At 46.0% G+C, this 14,879-nt stretch overlaps 1 pseudogene across 1 annotated transcript in view; it reads left to right on the forward strand.

Annotated features, from left to right (window-relative positions):
• LOC147092700 (NACHT, LRR and PYD domains-containing protein 3-like) overlaps window positions 1–7,490 on the forward strand; it is a 497,498-nt pseudogene extending 490,008 nt beyond the window's left edge. Inside the window, exons 10-13 of the transcript XR_015075060.1 lie at window positions 4,246–4,330; window positions 4,465–4,634; window positions 4,776–4,943; window positions 5,114–7,490. The product of XR_015075060.1 is annotated as an NACHT, LRR and PYD domains-containing protein 3-like (transcript). The remainder of the gene's footprint in view (window positions 1–4,245; window positions 4,331–4,464; window positions 4,635–4,775; window positions 4,944–5,113) is intronic.
• The last annotated feature ends 7,389 nt before the right edge of the window (window positions 7,491–14,879 follow it).

Consider the following 14,879-nt stretch of genomic DNA (forward strand, 5'->3'; position numbering starts at 1 on the left):
AGTTTTTGAAGATCAGACGGTGGCAGCAGCTGTTTTCGAACATGTGGAAGAGAACGAGATCCTGTACACCATGTGCTACAACCCTTCCTACTGCTGGATCCTCAGGCTTTCACTGGGCCCCTTCTTTACACAAAGAGACAGGAATCGGCAGCAAGTTCCCAAGACCATCACACAACTATGTTCCTACTATATTTACAACATTCTGAAAAACCATGGCCGAGAGATTGAAAGCCCCCGTGATGTGTTACTGAAGATGGGTGAGATGGCCTTCACAGGAGTCTCTGAGAAGAAGATTGTGTTTAGAAATGGAGATTTGATCCAGTACAATCTGCAACCTTCCCAGTTCCTGCCTGGGTTCATGATGGAACTTTTGGCGAGAGATGATTTTGCCCAGAGCGTGGTGTACACATTCCCGCACCTCACCGTCCAAGAGTTTGTAGCCGCACTCGCACAATTCCTGACTCCAGATCCCGGGGACATTCGGAAACTCCTCAGTGAAGCCCACAGCAAGGAAGATGGGCGATTTGAGATATTTCTCCGTTTTATTGCTGGTCTCTCCTCCCCACAGGCAGCTCGGCCCCTGGAGGTGTTTCTGGGTCCATTTCTTCATCAAACCACCTGCCGAGTGATTGACTGGGTGAAGGAGAAGGTTGAAACACAGATTGGAAACACAGAGAGTGAAACTGGTAAAAGGAACCTCCTGAACACATTGCACTACCTGTTTGAGTCTCAGAATAAAGCACTGGCTCTGGCCACAGTGGGATCCGTGAAGACACTTCCATGTAGTGGATTGCGATTGACCCCGATTGACTGCGGTCCTGTCTTATGTCATTGGACTCTGTGATACAATAAAACACCTTGAACTGGGGGCCTGATCCATTCAGTGTGAAGGACTCCAGCGGCTGGGACCCGTACTGCACAAGTGCCGGGTGTTGGGGTAAGTGCTTATTTGTCTCTAACTGTTGGGCGAATTGTAGAACAGTCACGGATTGTGTTGTTGCTCCGTAATGAAGGAACAGTTCAGTTAAACCAGAGAGAAGCAGATTCAACACAAATATAACAATATAACAGGATCGGTCAGTAATTCCCTCAGGACTGGAGAATCTAAAATAAATCCTTGTGGACAAGTAGGGATTTTACAGTCTTTGTCAGATCAGTAAATACAGGTCACTGAGAGTCGGATAATTTAATTACAATAAATCATGTTTAATGAGGCTGGACAGCAGAATGAAAATATTTAATATAATCTGGCAGCACAGAAAATTAATTTAAAATATTTTCTACATCCCCATTTCAACTAGAAATAGGAGAGAAACCAAAGTTTAAATCACTAACCATTACATATTTAATCCAATACCGTGCAGGATGTGTCTTGTCGAGGGGGAAGTTTCCTGGATTGGGAATATTGGGGAATCGGATATTCTTTCAGCTGCAAATGTTTACAAATATACACAGTCCTGATCATTGAGTAAAGATTGATATTGAGGATCTTAAATCTTCTGGTAAAAAGGTTCCAATCTAACGTGTTGTGGGGTATTAGCCACGGAGTACAGGCACACACTGGCCAGCGGTGGGACCTCGCACACAGCGGGTGGCTCCTGGGTAAACCGGGGGCAGTGAACCCGGAAATTCCCAATAATCCGCCCCCTGTGTGTGAGGCCCCGCTCGGGGAGGTAACTTCTGAAAATTCCCCAAAAACTGTCGGGCCAGTTACACCTGAAATAAATGTAGAGCCAGTTTAATGGGGAATAAAGTGAGAGACTGCCCTCCCCTATAATCTAGGAGCACAAGGACATTTAAAACTTGTAACGGGACAAAATAAACTCTCCTTGTTGCATAAAATCCTGGGGGTGGATTTTACAGCAGCAGATAGCGCCGTTTCACAATATAACTCACCCCAAGATATTATATAGATTAATATAATGCACAGAGTATAAAGTACAGTGAATCACCGCTTTATAGAAACATAGAAATATAGAAGATAGGAGCAGGAGTAGGTCATTTGGCCCTTCGAGCCTGCTCTGCCATTCAATGAGATCATGGCTGATCACTCAAACTCAGTACCCTGTCCCTGCCTTCTCCCCATACCCCTTGATCCCTTTAGCCTTAAGAAATATATCCAACTCCTTCTTGAATATATTTAATGAACTGGCCTCCACCGCCCTCTGTGGCAGAGAATTCCACAGGTTCACCACTCTCTGGGTGAAGAAATTCCTCCTCATTTCAGTCCTAAATGGCTTACTCCTTATCCTTAGACTATGACCCCTGGTTCTGGACTACCCGGCCATCGGAAACATCCTTCCTGCATCTAGTCTGTCCAGGCCAATCGACACAATCTCTCCTCATACGTCATTCCTGTCATCCCAGGTATCAGCCGGGTGAATCTTCACTGCACTCCTTCCATGGCAAGAACGTCCTTCCTCAGATAAGGCGACCAAAACTGCACACAATACTCAAGGTGCGGTCTCACCAAGTCATTTAATTCCGGGAAAATTGCCCCATTCCCATAAAATCCGGGATTTAATGAGCAGTAGAAATGAGACTTGTTTCTGCAAACAAGATGGGGCCGGTCACTGAGCTCCAGGAGGGTAATTCTGATCATCAGGGAATGAGACCGGACTGAGGGACATTTAAAGGCTTCACACAGACAGCACTTTATTTAATAAATACATTTACTGACAGTCCCTGAATAAGCCTGACATCGATAGTGTGGAAAATGCTAGAGTCTATTATAAAAGATGTAATAGCAGAGCACTTGGAAAACAGTGACAGGGTCGGACAAAGACAACATGGATTTACAAAAGGTAAATCGTGCTTGACTAATCTACTGGAATTTTTTGAGGATGTAACTAGTAAAATAGATAAGGGAGAACCAGTGGATGTGCTGTATTTGGACTTTCAGAAGGCTTTCGATAAGGTCCCGCAGAAGAGATTAGCATGTAAAGTTAAGGCACATGGGATTGGGTGCAAGCTATTGATTTGGATAGAGAACTGGTTGGCAGACAGAAAGCAAAGAGTTGGAATAAACGGGTCTTTTTCCGAATGGCAGGCAGTGACTAGTGGGGTACCGCAGGGATCGGTCCTTGGACCCCAGCTATTCACAATATATATTAATGATCTAGACAAGGGAACTAGATGTAATATCTCCAAGTTTGCAGACGACACAAAGCTGGGTGGGCGTGTGTGCTGTGAGGAGGATGCTGAGAAACTACAGGATGATTTGGACAGGTTGGGTGATTGGGCAGAAGCATGGCAGATACAATATAACGTGGATAAATGTGAGGTTATCTACTTTGGTGGCAAAAACAGGGAGGCAGATTATTATCTGAATGGAAATAGATTGGGAGAAGGGGAAGTGCAATGAGACCTGGGTGTCCTTGGGCACCAGTCGCTGAAGGTAAGCATGCAGGTGCAGCAGGCGGTTAAGAAGGCAAATGGCATATTGGCCTTCGTAGCGAGAGGGTTTGAGTACAGGAACAAGGATGTCTTGCTGCAGTTGTACAGGGCCTTGGTGAGACCACATCTTCAGTATTGTGTGCAGTTTTGTTCGCCTTATCTGAGGAAGGATGTTCTTGCCATGGAAGGAGGTCAGCGAAGATTCACCAGGCTGATACCTGGGATGGCAGGAATGACGTATGAAGAGAGATTGGGACGATTGGGCTTGTACTTGTTGGAGTTTAGAAGAATGAGAGGGGATCTCATTGAAACTTATAACATTCTGACAGGACTGGACAGACTAGATGCAGGAAGGATGTTCCCGATGGTCGGGGATTCCAGAACCAGGGGTCACAGTCTAAGGATAAGGGGTAAGCCATTTAGGACAGAAATGAGGAGGAATTTCTTCACCCAGAGAGAGGTGAACCTGTGGAATTCTCAACCACAGAAGGCAGTAGAAGCCAATTCATAAAATATATTCAAGAAGGAGCTGGATATATTTCTTAAGGCTAAAGGGATCAAGGGGTATGGGGAGAAAGCAGGGACTGGGTACTGAATTTGGTTGATCAGCCATGATCGCATTGAATGGCGGAGCAGGCTCGAGGGGCCGAATGGCCTATTCCTGCTCCTATCTTCTATGTTTCTATGTTTTCTATATGGGGAGTTGGACAGAATGAGATTCATTGTCACTGAGAGGAAAGTCTATTTATTAATTTCTCTGTTTCCTGTAATATCCATGAGAGAGAAATTGTATCAGATCCGGGGTTTGATTCAGTTTGTTTCTCACTCTCTGTCTGTGTTTAGACTGAGTCACAATAATATGGGAGATTTAGGAGTGAAGCTATTGTCTGCGGCTCTGAGGAACCCGGACTGTAAAATACAGGAACTGGGGTAAGTACCAGACAGTGTGAGATTGTGTTCATAATAACTGGATGTCTGACATTGAACATTATTAATAGTATCAGTAATCATGTTCGTATTACACACTGGGGTTTACTGATTCTAGCTACTTCTCTCTCTGATCACAAGCTGAATAATGCTGGTCTCACAGATTCATGTGCCGAGGATCTCGCCTCCGCTCTCAGTACAAACCCATCACTGACGGTTCTGAACTTGGGTAAACATAAACTGGGAGATTCAGGAGTGAAACTACTGTCTGTGGCTCTGAGGAACCCGGAATGTAAAATACAGAAATTGTGGTAAGTACCACACTGTGTGAGATTGTGTTTATAATAAGTGGATGTCTGACATTGAACTTTATTATTAGTATCAGTAATAATGTTATTAGTAAACACTGGAGATTTACCCTGATTCCTGTTATTTCTCTCTCTGATCCCCAGTCTATGGGGTGTCAGTCTCACAGATTCTTGTGCCGAGGATCTCGCCTCCGCTCTCAGTACAAACCGGTCACTGACGTTTATGAACCTGGAATCAAACTCCTTCACAGACCGATCTGTCCCCGCTCTCAGTCGCCTCAAATTGACCTGCAGGATTCTGGAGCGGATCCGGTGAGTGTTTGTGTTAATGTTTAATGTAATAAATAAAATATAGATAGGATTCAGTCACTTTATGGGTAACATTTGTCTGTAATGATTATTGAAATATTAACCCCAGTCTCCCTGTTATTTACACTGTTGTTCAATCTGGTATTTTCTGTTTAATCTTTAATTTGTTTCAGGCTGCGGGGCAATCAGTTCAGTTCAAATGGAAAGAGACTCCTGGAGTCGCTGTGGAAATCCAGACCCGGACTGTGTGGATGTGTAAACATTTCAATTTATGACCATTTTGGGCCGATTTTCTGCCCCTCCCCTTTACCAGGTTTAAATCCTATCGGCCCCTTAAAGGGTTTTCCAGCTCGAGCTGAGAGAGTGTCCTCTCCCATTGTGAGGTCAGAGGCCCAGCCACAGGGTCACGAGACTCAGCTGCCCGGCCCCACAGCGCTGCTTCTGCAGGATATCCGGGGCTGAATGTTCCCCAATGGGGCACTGGGGAAATGAACAGAAAGGAAGTGCCCAGGGTGGGGCTCAGTCTGGGCTGCAGTGGGAGACTGACAATTGCACTCAGTGTTCCTGGGTGTCTCTCTCAGTGAGGAGTCAGACGCTGTAACAAGTGTCCCTGTGTACTGTGTTTGTCTCTGCCAGTGAGGAATCGGACTCTGTAAGAATTGTCCCTGTGTACAGTGTGTATCTCTCCCAGTGAGGAGTCAGACTCTGTAACAAGTGTCCCTGTGTACAGTGTGTGTCTCTCCCAGTGAGGAGTCAGACTCTGTAACAAGTGTCCCTGTGTACAGTGTGGGACTCTCCCCGTGAGGAGTCGGTCTCTGTAACAAGTGTCCCTGTGTACAGTGTGGGACTCTCCCCGTGAGGAGTCGGACTCTGTAACAAGTGTCCGCGTGTACAGTGTGTCTCTCCCAGTGAGGAGTCAGACTCTGTAACAAGTATCCCTGTGTACAGTGTGCGTCTCTCCCAGTGAGGAGTCAGACTCTGTAACAAGTGTCCCTGTGTACAGTGTCTCTCTCCCAGTGAGGAGTCAGACTCTGTAACAAGTGTCCCTGTGTACAGTGTGTGTCTCTCCCAGTGAGGAGTCAGACCCTGTAACAAGTGTCCCTGTGTACAGTGCGTGTCTCTCCCAGTGAGGAGTCAGACTCTGTAACAAGTGTCCCTGTGTACAGTGTGTGTCTCTCCCAGTGAGGAGTCAGACTCTGTAACAAGTGCCCCTGTGTACAGTGTGTGTCTCCTCCAGTGTGGAGTCGGACTCTGTAACAAGTGTCCCTACAACCCTCCGAGATCTCTCCACTCCTCTGACCTGTTGCACATATTCGATTTCCGTTGCTCCACATTGGCGCTGTGACTTCAGCTGCCAATGCTCTAAACTCTGGAATTCCCTCCCTAAACCTCTTCGCAGCTCTATCTCTCACTCCTCCTCCTTTAAACGTTTCTTAAAACCTACCAGTGGCTCAGTGTCGAATTTTGCCTGAAAATTGCCTTGTGGGGCCAGAAATTCGCGGCCAAAGGCGTGAGTGCGCTCGGGGTACTCACGCATCTGGCCGTTGGAAATGCCAGCGTTCAGCATGAACAGCGCATGCGGGGAACGCCGGCATTTCCAGACCTCGAGCGCGTGCGACTGCACAGGCAGCGCTTGCGCAGTGAACTTCGTAGATTTCATTCATGAAATCCGTGAGGGTAAGTCCTCAGAAGTTACACTTGAAAAAAGCAAGTGTAAAGTGGTTCATTGGCTGCGGAGGAAGAAACATTTTATCGTGGAGCTTCTGAAATGCAATATTTTTGTTTGGGAAAGGGAGGGAAGTTATTAAGAAATTTTAAGTAAGTTTTAAAGTTAAATTTTTTTTTTTTTTTTTAAAAGGGTTTTCAGAACGGTAGGTAGAAGGAGCAATTGTGGCTGTGTGAATGGAATGTGAGAATGAGTTATGTATGTATGTCCACATATATTCCTTTACGTATATGTATGTATGTTTTATATTCCTTTACTAATGTGTATGAATGTATGTTTTTAATTATGATTTTCCAATAAGTTACTTTCTCTGAAAGTCATAATTAAATAATACATTCATACACATAAGTAAAGGAATATATACATAACACGCAAAGGAATATATACAGACATACATACTTTCAGAAGCTCAACGATAAGAAATATCTTCCTCCGCAGCCTCTGGAGCAACTGTACCCATGCTTTTTTCATGTGTAAGTTGTAAGGACTTGACCTCACTGAAAGCAGTAATGAAAGCGGCGAATTATACTGCGCACGCGCTGCCTGTGCAGTCGCACGCATTCTGCCTCTGAACCCCTTCGTTCAGAGGACAGGAAATGCCGGTTTTCCCCAAAAGCACTGTGCATGCTGAAAACCGGCATTTCATCCGGCCAGATGCGTAAGTACCCCGACCGTACTCGCGCAGTTGGAAGGGAATTACTGGGCCAACATTTTACATGTCAATAAAATGAAAAATTTAACAATTGCACGACTTGCCCCCTCGCATCTGCGACTGAGGGTCCAAGGAGGTGCATTGCGCAAGAGGTCATCATCGTACGTATCCTCACACTGTTCCCTTTGGGGAACTGTATGAAGTGGTGGAAGGAATTATGGCCGTGATTAACGCTCATTCCGTGACCGTAACCATCTTTGAACCAGCCATTAGGGTGGTTAGTCCTATGGCGGGAGGGTTTTACGGGCTCCCACAACCCATCTGACGGGGGGGGGGCCACCAACACCCACGGACGCAAGTATCCCGTTGGATGTCCACCCAGAATTTAAAGTTGGAACTCCGACTCCACTTGCCGGGACTGTCTGGAGTGGGGTTCAAAACCCTACTCCTTCTGGCCCAGCGGCGGGGATGCTTACTGCTACGCAAAAGGCCCACTCCGCACAAAAGGTGACACCCATACGTTTCCTGTGCCTTTTCTCTCCCCGTGACTGGAGCCCTATGCTGCCATTTCACGTTGCTAATCGGATTGGGCCTCTGTCATAGCGGTAGGATCCCCGCCGCTGGGCCAGATCAGGGTAGGGTTTCGAACCCCGCTCCAGACAGTCCCGGCAAGTGGAGTCGGAGCTCCGGCTCTAAATTCTGGGTTGACATCCAGTGGGATATTTGCGTCCGTGGGTGTGGGTGGCCCCCCCTCCTTGTATAGCTTGTGGGAGCCCGTAAAACCCTCCCGCCATAGGACTAACCACCCTAATGCCTGGTTCTAAGATGGTTACGGTCACGGAATGAGCGTTAATCATGGCCATAAATCCTTCCACCACTTCATACAGTTCCCCAAAGGGAACAGTGTGAAGACACGTATGACGACGACATTGCTAAATAAATAAATGGAATTAAAAAAATTCTTTTAGGGCTTTTAAAAGTCTTTAAATTGCTTTAATTCTGTTTAAAACTACTTCAGATTACTCAAAATAATGTAAACATTTTAATAAGTTTATAAAAGTTACCAAAATCTTCAAAAAACTTCCAAAAACCTATTTAAACTGCTGCTTTGCATGTAAAAATGGTTAGCAGCTTGACAGAAACATTGGGGGCGTGTCCAGTGAAACTGAGACCTCAAGGGGCGTGTCTCACTTGCACTGCACGCTCCTGGCTTCGCGCTGGCTGCACTCCTGGGCGGCGTGACGTCATACGCTGCCCGGGATTCTTCTTCTGGAAACACCAATTCCAGGCGTCCCTGGAGCTGATCGGCAGTAGCGCGGGGTAAGTGCAGAAACGGGGCTGCAAGCCCCGTTCACCAATTTCTGGCCCGTGATGTTTCAATATATTAACGCTACTATATAAATGCAAGTTATTGTTGTTGCCCCTGTGTTGTTAATAAAACTCCACCGCTTACTTTAGCTCAAGCCTGGTCTCCTCGTTATTTTCATAAAAACTGGCTCCATTGTTTCAATCTGTTAAATAAAGGTTCCTCAAATGTACATCCTACCTTCTCCAAATGACACTAAACGCGACCTGTCAGTCTATTGAAGCGGGTGGTCTTACTCGGGAGGCTGGATATACAATTTACACAAGATGGTCAGACTGAGTGTCAGTAAAGGGCGCAGCTCAGACTCTAAAAATGGCGCACCACAGGGAACGGGAAATGGCCGCCATGAACCTGTCGCAAAATGGGCAACATCACCTGTTTCAGGCTTGTTTTTTTAACGCTCTTAGATCTATTAGAATTATTATTTGCTGTGGCCATGTTTGATTTAAACCGTTGGTTTCTCTGACTGCCACTTTTGTTTTTTTCCTTCCTATCTTTTGCTTTTATCCTTGTTTCCCTTTCCTCTGTCTCCCTGCTCAGGTACCCAACCCCCTTCCATTTTCGTTTAAACCCTCCCCCACAGCACTCGCAAACAAACCCCCTAGGACATCAGTTCCAGCCCTGCCCAGGTGCAGACCGTCCGGTTTGAACTGGTCCCACCTCCCCCAGAACCGGTTCCAATGTCCCAGGAACTTGAATCCTGTAGTGTATGTGCCTTTAAGAGCACCAGGTGTGCTGTAATGCCGGTAATTGCCACTCGGGCTATATAAGCCTGTATATTGTGTATGTCCGTTAGAACACCCCCCCCAGACTTTGCTTAGTAAACACCTATGAACCAACTCCTGTCTTCAGTGTCTTTATCAACACACGGACACTACAGTGGTGACGAGGTGGAAACGGACTTACCTGCAATTCGGCAGCACCTCAAGGACATCGATTCCTCGGGCGTCCAGAAGACTCAAGAAAGTGAGAGAAGCTGTGGTTTCACCAGCTGGCCAAGCTGGTAGCAGGTACTGCGCTAATCCTTCCTGGGCATCAGGCTGGGGCTCCAGCGGCTGGCTCTACAGCTGAGACAGGCAGCGAAATCGGAGGCAAGCAATAACGGACTGGGAGGGAGCACTCAGGAGACGGCCGGCGCGGCAAGCAGGTCAGCGTTCAGACCTGGAGAGAAAGTCCAGCGGGAACGAGTCTCCAACTGTAAATAAATTTTAAAAAAAGAACGGAAACCACGGGAAATAGCGTTGTCATCGGCAGCAGCGGCGGGAAATCGCGGGAAGCGCCATATCTTTGCTGCAGAAAAGAAAGAAAAGTGCGGGAAGCGCCATATCTTTTCTGAAATGCCTAAGTCTGGCAACATTGATGCTTTTGATAGTGAAATAGAAGATTGGACCACATACGTGGAAAGAGTAGAGGTATATTGCACTGCAAATGGAATAGAAGATGAAAAAAAAGCTTCAGTACGGCTGAACCTAATGGACGCAAAGGCATACGGGCTGTTACGAAATTTAATCACTCCAGCCAAACCAAAGGACAAGAATTTTAAAGAAATTGTTGATACCCTGCAGGAGCACTTAAATCCAACACCGCTGCTGATAGCGGAAGGATTCAAATTCTTCAAGAGAAATCAACACAAGAATGAAAGTAACGCTGATTACCTAACCGAATTAAGAAAGCTATCAAAGTACTGCCAATTCGGGGCAGGGCTATCAGATTATCTTCGAGACAAATTCGTTTGCGGTCTCTTAAGTGAAGGAACACAAAAAAGGCTGCTTTCTGAAAAAGATTTAACATTGGACAAAGCTTTCAGTATGGCTGTATCATACGAAGCAGCAGCAAGAGGAGCTGCACAGATACAACAAAAGACACAGGACTTTGGCACCCATGAAATGACACAGGGTTTCGAAAGATGTTATCGCTGTGGCAAATCCACCCATAACCAGAGGGACTGCTGGTTCAAGGACAAAGCATGCAGGCAATGCAGAAAGATCGGACACATTGCACGGGTATGCCGATCTGGACAAAATAAATCCACAGACAAAAAAAAAATCAATAAAGGAAAGTACAGGAAGGTACAAATGATGACGGACAGTAGCTCCGAAGACCAGAAGAGCGATAGCGACTCCGAAAACAAGAGACTAAGCTGTCTCAAATTACATAATGTACTTGCCAAAGATGATTACCAAACCATTTGGGTTACCCTCACGAAAGCAGGGTCCCCAGTTAAAATGGAGCTAGATACAGGATCAGCTCTAATCGTAATAAATCGACGGGATTACGAGAGGCTATTTTCGCATATACCTCTAAAAGGCACATCCATTATCTTAAAAACATATACGGGGCAGAAGGTATACCCCAAAGGAACAATAAGGGTGCCTGTTGTATACAACGGCAAAGAAATACAAAAGTTGTATTTATACATTCTACAAGATGGTGGTCCACCGTTGTTGGGACGTGAATGGATCAGAAAGATATGTTTAGACTGGCACTGCATTCAGGCACTGACGGTGACCAGTAAGAAAAAAAACAATGATGACATCATACCTGAACGATTAAAAGACATCTTGGCCAACGCCAAAGAAGTGTTTCAAGAGAAACTAGGAACCTTGAAAGGCATCACCGCCTCAACAAAAGTGGAAGATGCAGCAATTCCCAAATGTTTTAAGGCAAGACCGGTGCCATACGCAATTCGTCCAGCAGTCGAGGCAGAGCTGGAGAATTTGGAAAAGGCAGGCGTATTATCCAAAATAGATTGGAGCGAGTGGGCAACACCCATCGTTCCAGTCATGAAAAAAGCATTGAATAATGAAAAATCTGAGGAACAGAGAAAAATTCGCATCTGTGGAGACTTCAAGGTGACTGTAAACCCGGTCCTTCACACAGTACAGTTTCCTCTTCCGAGGATAGAAGATATTTTTGCCTCACTATCCGGAGGGAAACGTTTCACCAAAATTGACTTGGCACAGGCATATCTACAGATGGAGGTTGAGGAGGCCTCTAAAAAGTATCTCACGATAAACACACACAAAGGCCTGTACCAGTAAAATCGACTGGTTTTTGGAGTAGCATCAGCTCCAGCTATCTGACAAAGAGCTATGGAGCAAGTCCTGCAAGGGATTCCGGGGACTCAATGCTACCTAGACGACATCCTTGTAACAGGAGAAAACGACAACGAGCACCTTGCCAATTTGGAGCAGGTGCTCACTAGGCTGAAAGAACGGGGTCTACGAGCAAGTCGCCCCAAGTGCGAATTTTTCCAAAATCAAAAATATTGTGGCCACATAATTAATAATGAAGGGTTGCATAAATCACCTTAAAAAAAAATTGAAGCGGTCATAAAAGCCCCAGCACCTGAAAATGTTTCACAATTAAGGTCGTTCCTGGGATTAATAAATTACTATCATAAATTTTTACCGAACTTATCAACTCTTCTACACCCTCTTAATGAACTTCTACAAACAGGAGTGATTTGGAAATGGAACGAAGACTGTAAACGTGCCTTCCCTAAATGCAAAGACGTAATCACATCCGAGGAAGTTTTGGCTCATTACAACCCATCACTGCCAATCAGACTGGCGTGCGATGCATCCCCTTATGGCATAGGAGCAGTATTATCCCATAAATTCCCTGATGGCTCAGAACGGCCGATAGCTTTTGCATCACGCTCATTAAACTCAGCTGAGCGTAACTATGCCCAAATCGACAGGGACACACTCAGCCTGGTATGGGGAGTGAAGAAATTCAACCATTACCCACACGGACAAAAATTTACCTTGTTGACTGACCATCAACCCCTCATCTCCATATTCAACCCTAAAAAGGGTGTTCCCATTATGACAGCGCAAAGGCTACAGAGGTGGTCCCTTTTTCTAGGGGCACACCAATACAACATAGATTACAAAGGATCAAAACAGCATGGGAATGCTGATGGTTTATCGCGCCTACCGTTGCCAACGGTAGAAGAGGCACCTACAGTAGGCACAGTAGAGATGTTCCACTCTACCATAGTGGAATGTCTACCAGTAACAAATTCTGCCATTGGAAGGGAGACGAGAAATGACCCGACACTCTCACGGGTCTACGATTTAACAGTGAAGGGCTGGCCAGCACATGGCGAACCACTGTTGCCAGCATTCTCACAAAGAAGAGAACAGCGGTCAGTGTGCCGAGGAACCTTGATGTGTGGATCCAGAGTGGTGATTCCACCCAAACTCCAGGATAAAGTGCTAAAGGAGCTTCACGAGGGGCATCTGGGTGGAGTGAAAATGAAGAACCTTGCTAGGACGTTTGTATGGTGGCCAGGTATCGATGGAGACATCGAAGAAATGAGCAAGAGCTGCCTATGATGCCAGAAGGACCAAAACGCTCCACCACAAGCCCCTCTACATCCATGGGAGTGGCCCTCATCTCCCTGGCAAAAGGGTGCACATCGACTTTTCTGGTCCATTTATGGACTCCATGTTCTTAACCGCGGTTGATGCACACTCCAAGTGGCCGGAGGTAATAAAGATGTCCTCCACCACCACGGGAAAAACCATCACAGTATTAAGGACCATATTTGCCTGGAATGGGCTGCCAGAACAGATATGTTCTGATAATGGACCGCAATTTGTGTCCAAAGAATGCACAAAGTTCTTAAAAAACAATGGGGTTAAGCACTACACGTCCGCCCCATACCATCCCGCAACCAATGGATTGGCTGAAAGGTTTGTCCAGACCTTCCAGAAGGCCATAAAGGCCATGGGTAATGAAGACATAAAACTTCAGCACAAGGTGGTGTTGGAGAGAATTTCGGTACCAAAGGACTTTGCAAAGCTCGTCGGGATACTTGACATTCATTAAGCTGTCTGAAACTGGACCTTGAACTGTACACGTACCCTGGGATGAGGTAGTGCCAGCTGCATCCTGTTTTGTACTTCGGTTATCTTGCAAGGACAGACAGTCTGTTAATTGTTTTACTTCTGCTTATCCTATCTCGCGGTCAAAGGTCCAAAGAAGTCCTAGTTCTGCTGAACATTGTTTAAAATATCTTACTGCTACAATGTCATGAGGCATTTCTGTGATTAATTTGCTTAACCTTTCATTTGTGTATAAAGGTAAACGCATTTAGAGTGTGAAACGAGAAGCTTGGTGGTTGCACAAGGGTGCATAGCACTTCTCCCAGAGCGCTCTGCAATAAAGTGTACTCTCACATTTCAATTAAACCACAGTCGTCTGAGTCTTATTACTCTATCAAGCTGAGGTTGGGTATATGTCGACCTTGTATTTCACTTGGTCCGTTCAGGCTCCAACTCAGCGGTAACAAATTGGCGCTGCGAGCAGGGTCACCGAGTGCTCAAACACCCTGATCAAGTGCTAACGTGCTTGAGTGATCCAAAGAACAACGTAAGTGGGCCATCGGAATGTGAGAAAACACTATGTGGTTCTAGACATTTGAACGTCTGCATTTATTAAGTTTTTGGTCTCAGGTTAACTTAAGAAGGAGCCTAGGAATTTCGGTAAAGTAGTCCGGAGACTTTGCCACGAGCACGTGACGACACCCGCCGCTGAAGGTAAACGGGGGTTTCGGAGACCGTGATTTGGGACGAGCAACTGTTGTCACGTAAGGACCTTAAGAGGGGGCCTCTGGGCTCCCTCATTAACAGTTACATGACAGATAGATGTTCGTTAATTGAGAAAATGCAGAGGGACGGATGGGATGTATCACAGACATTGGAAGCACAAAGAAAATGGCTAGATAAGCAGAAGAAAGAAAGTACCAAGAAGGTAGGGGTACTCTTGGTCCATCAACTGACTGGATTAATAGAACAGGTCGAGAAAGTGCAAGAATTAATTAAAGCTAAAAATAAGGAAAATGCAGAACTAAGAAAGAAGGTACAAATTTTGGAAAGCATTAATAGAGAACAAGAAAGGACATTAGCGTACCAAGGGGAATGGTCCAGACAATGGAAAAATGAACCTCTTCCCCCCCGTACGCCCCCCTAGGACTAAGTGCCCCCGGGGTGGAGGAAAGGGACCTGGCCCCAGTTAGGATACGTGAGGCCGCTGGGAATAATCCAGGTAGAGCAGAGTACCACCCATTTACCCCGGGAGAGAGACAACAGATCCTGAAGGACTTGGGAAAGTTACAGACCTGTAGTGCCAACACCAAATTCTGGGCAGACCTGGACATGATGTGGTTGGGCCATAGCCTACACC

This window comes from Somniosus microcephalus, unplaced genomic scaffold (assembly GCF_052327205.1).
Source record: "Somniosus microcephalus isolate GS21.2 unplaced genomic scaffold, FLI_Smic_1.0 unresolved_chr2, whole genome shotgun sequence".
Classification (NCBI taxonomy): Eukaryota; Metazoa; Chordata; class Chondrichthyes; order Squaliformes; family Somniosidae; genus Somniosus; species Somniosus microcephalus.